General features: G+C 42.2%; 1 pseudogene; it reads left to right on the top strand.

The window, feature by feature from the left end:
- Positions 1-1,097: 1,097 nt before the first annotated feature.
- Positions 1,098-4,036, top strand: LOC128425238 (dnaJ homolog subfamily A member 3, mitochondrial-like; annotated as a pseudogene).
- The last annotated feature ends 862 nt before the right edge of the window (positions 4,037-4,898 follow it).

Raw genomic sequence — 4,898 nt, forward strand, 5'->3', positions numbered from 1 at the left:
AATGAAAATGATTATCAAATGAATTTATTATAATAGAAAGACAGCTTGAACCAATAGATCCGTTTTCACACTCCCTGTCGGCTCATGCATGAGTGTGTGTGTGTGTGTGTGTGTGTGTGGTTGCAACATGGAGGGATAGTCCAAAGGAAGCAGAGAAACAACACATCAAGGCATAGCATGAGAGATGGATGGAGTTGATGTGCTAATAGTCCAATAAAACCAAGTATTTTTCCTGTCAGATTCCCTCTTTAGCAATGTGCAATATTGAATTAGCTTCGATCCCTAAAGAATGTTTGTATTAAACTATGGAATGGTCTCAATCTCCTTATTCACCTTCCCTCAATGTTTCTCCTCCCGCTCTCTTTTTGAAACACAAAAAGAGAAAAACAAACCTTGACAACAACAACAACCTCACAACAGTTCCTCATAGCAGCATGATGCATACAAAGAGAAGTATGAAAACCTACTCATTTTGGCAGCAGAGTAGGGACATTTGCTGATGTCACCACCTGTGTCTCCGTGGACAGGCAAGCCAGCATCTACAACATCCTCCTGGATGGTTCTCCCCATCTCTTCCAACTCCTCGAACACGTGCCAGCACAAACACACATGCATATGTATTGTTATCGATGTAGTTGCGTACTCACAGTATCATCATCATTTACCAAACTCGTGTAAAAAAAACGATCACAAAAAGGCCAAGACAAATGCAGTTAATAATCAATACAGCCAAGCCAACATCAGTAAAGGGCTGGGCGATAAAACGATAATTAACGCAAAACAACTTTCCCTCGATAGAAATATAAGAAATCCATCCATGTTTTGACACACAACACAAACAGTTGAACACAATGAGAACAGAGCCGCGCGTAAACAATCATGTTACTGGATTAACAACCACGTCAGGTTAGGTTGATGCACACAGAGAATAGGAGCAGCCATAGGGAGCAGCACCTACTGAGGCCGCAGCGGGCGCAGGTCACGGAGGAGTCCGCGTTGTCTCCACCGTGGGCGCGGATACAGTGTGGCGGGCGGGCGGCGCTGCAGGGAGAGCCGTGACATCGAGAGGGCTGTCAGGTGAGTGGTGCATTCGCCTTATGGGCTGGGATAGGCTAGTTTTCTACAACTTTATGCATGTGACGCAGTTCAAGACAGTAACAATAAGCTCTAAACATACGAAGACATTGTAACTCAAACGTTTTAGCTTCATTCTCGAGCAGATCACGAGAGATCAGTGTTGTTAACTGGGATCTGCAGTCATCAGGTTGAATTTGACCTGTCAGACAGACATTGCTCACATTTGTTTTTGCTTTTGATATTCACTCACCAACAATAAAAACAAAGCAGACCTGCTAAACAACCACATTTCAATGTGTTGTCATTTATCAAGTCATGATTAAACAGGTCTTCTCCTCTATTTTCTGTGGTTAATGATGTTTATGTTAGAACTGACAGGACTTACAAACAACAACAACAGGACGACACTTTTCAAATCAAACATATCGTGATGACAACAATGATGGAGCAAGACACAGACGCAATAATAACTGAACATAAGGCAGATATTCATATTCAAAATACTAATAACAGTGAACAGAGAGGAAAAAACTAACCACCCATTTTTGTTATTTGATGGGCGGCCCCGGGTCTGATATTACCAGGCAACAATTGAAGCCTCTAACTCTGTTGATATTCTTTTCAGGTCTCACACTACTTTCACACGAGTTCTCCTGCGAGCAGCAAGCAGGACTTCTATCAGATCCTGGAGGTTCCTCGCACAGCAACCCAGAAAGAGATCAAGAAAGCCTGCTACCAGGGCCGTTCCTGCCCGACACATGTCCAAAGTTTGCTCTGGTTCTCAGCTGACCAATCCTCACAGTAGTTGACGGTGTGTTTGTTGCTCCTCAGATGGCCAAAAAGTACCAAAGAGGACCCAAAAGCCAGGGAAAGATTTGCTCAGCTGGCTGAAGCTTACGGGTTTGTTCTCACTCTTTATTGGTTGTTCCTGCAATGATGCGTTTTCCTTTGCGATGCACTGTTTAAAACTTGTCCCCGTGTTTCAGATCCTCAGTGATGAAACAAAGAGGAAGCAGTGCGACACGTACAGCTCAGCAGGCTTTGACTCTGGTCAGGCTGGTGGAGGGCACCACTACTGGACTGGACAGACCAGCAACGTGAATCCAGAGGAGCTCTTCCGCAAGATCTTTGGGGAACTCTCACGAGGACGAGGGTTTGGTGACTTCAATGCCATGTTCGATCAGACACAGGAGGTTAGCAGGACACTGGAAAATAGGACTAAAGTCAAGGAGAGCCCCTGATTTTCCGTTTGGTATTTCTTTATCTGTGTTTAATGCAGATAAATGAATTTCTAACTCTCTCTTGTTGTCTTGGCGCAGTACATCATAGAGCTGACCTTCACTCAGGCAGCAAGGGGAGTCAACAAAGAGGTATCTGTTCAAATGGACACACAGCCTGTCAGCGCTGTGATGGTAAGGGCCACGAACCAGGCACCAAGGTCCTGCACTGCCACTACTGCAACGGGTCCGGCATGGTGAGAGCTCTGATACGCCGCCACTCGTAAAAGTGTTCACATGTGTGTCGCAGTATCGTCCCCACCTGCAGGAGACAGTGAATACGGGTCCGTTTGTGATGCGCTCCTCATGTCGCCGCTGTGGAGGCAAAGGCACAGTCATTTCCACTCCCTGTCATTCCTGCCGTGGGGCCGGACAGACCAAGCAGAAGCAGACTGGGACGGTTCCTGTACCTGCAGGTCAGTTACATTCCGCTGCCTTTATTTTGGTTGACATACCCGAATTAATTAGTTTTATATATCCATGTTAAATACAGCTGTAGATTCATTATGCTTGAATAGAAATAATGGGAGAAATTGTTTTTACTCCTCCAGAGGAAAATGCTCTGTGTTCTGCATTCTATTGTTTTGCTTCTTGTCAACAAGTCACCATGAATATTAATGAGAAACTGAAAATGTTCACACATACACATCATGAGAAAGTCTCTGGTTAAGTTAATGGGTTAAACAAATGCCTCTCTAGCCAGCCTGCTAGCCAATTTACGAGCATGGGGATTCGAGCTTGACAACCACGTGTGTGGTTAAAGTCAGTGGCTGGAAGTGCTTCTAAAGAAAAATATAGTTGTGTTAAAAGATTCTCAAAGTTGGGACAGTGGGGAGAACAAGTTTTAAAGTTGTTATAAAACAAATCTCCTACAATTTCTTTTTTCTTTTCTTCAAGGTAAAAGATCCTGGAATTGAGAGAGTCCACCTTGCAGGTCGGCGGGCGGAGAGGATGACGACAGTGTAAAGCAAAGACAGACACATCGCAGAAAAGGGGACAGAGGCTTGAGAAGCAGTGGGTGGTGGATGAGGACTATGAGGGTTCTGGATGGATCATTAGGGACCCACCTATCACACCCTGCAGTGGACAAACAAGAGGATTACCTTCTCTTTTTATCTGTCCAAGATGATCCTCCCACGAAGGGATGAAGCAGCCACTCACCTCTCTGTCAAATGTCCACGGAGGATACTTTGATTACAAAGACTGGCCATTTATAATATGAGTCTGTGCTTGTGGGTTTTCTGCTGAATGCCAAAAGAAGAAAAAAAATATGATGATAGTGACAGAATCCTTGTGCTCAAAAAAAGTATTATTGTATAGACAAAGAATGAGAATAGTCAAAAGTTTTTATTCGGGATTAAATCGCTCTGATGCATTTTTTCCATATGTATGTATTTCTTGTGTTTTCACCCATTTCCACTTTAATTCTCAGCAATGTCACACATCACAGGTCCAATGTCATCAGACTGCATGTTTTTCTTCTGGGTTTTAGTGTTGGACAGTGTGGGAGTGTCTCTATTTCTCACTCTCTGTGATGTAGGATAAAAAAATTGAAATGTCATTTTCCTGAAACTCACCCTCATCTGTCGCTCCTTTAACTCCAGCATTACTTGGGAGTTTGAACTGTAATAACATTTATACATAGACAGCTAGATCATACATACAACAATGTGTCAGATAGAGGAGATATACTGTACAGCTATAATAAAGCTATGGTCTGGATAAAAGCCTTTTTTTTGTAAATCTCTTAAGTAATAGTACTTAAACCTGTTATATTTATCATATTTGTACAGATATGGTTCAACGTCATTCATATGCAATACAAAACTAAACTAATCTCCAAAGTCTAACATTACAAACGACGTGTAGAATTGCTTTTTGCAGGGAGATTGTATCAGATTACATTGCATTGCACATGTGCACCTAATAAACCTGCATTTTTGGGGGGAGAGTAAATGTAATATTATCCTCTGTGATCCTGTGTTGAGATGTTAATGAGGTCACTCATTTACCTATTAGGTCCTGCTTTATATAACATGGTCCACAGGGTCAATAACTGGTTTCCAGAATATGATGTGTGATCTCCATCAGCTACTTAAAGGGACAAATACATAAAGTTCTGTACAATTACTGCTGCGGGCTTTAACATGCTCAAATTCTTACCAAAATTTGCAGAAAAGTAGAAAGTGGTGAAAATGTATGTATTCTGGGGGAATTTTCAATGGGCGTGTAAAAATCGCTCAACGGTGCCCCCCGAGACCCCCGAGATCCCTTGAACACTTTCGCATTGACCGCTCTTGACAAAAATCGAACACAGATGTAACATGACCAGACAAACAAAAAAGTCTACAGGTGCAATTTGTACATCATTTCCTCTGCTTAGTTTCTCAAGGGAATGAGCAGGTAATCCAATCCTTAATGTTAATGTAATTGCTAAAGTTTGGCAGGCTGTCTTGTTGACAGGACTTCATTGCACAATATCTAATACTATGTCAATTGAAAAAAAAATAATGTTAAAAAATATATATATAAAAAAAAAGAAGT

The sequence above is a fragment of the Pleuronectes platessa genome, chromosome 19 (genome assembly GCF_947347685.1).
Source record: "Pleuronectes platessa chromosome 19, fPlePla1.1, whole genome shotgun sequence".
In the NCBI taxonomy this organism is placed as follows: Eukaryota; Metazoa; Chordata; class Actinopteri; order Pleuronectiformes; family Pleuronectidae; genus Pleuronectes; species Pleuronectes platessa.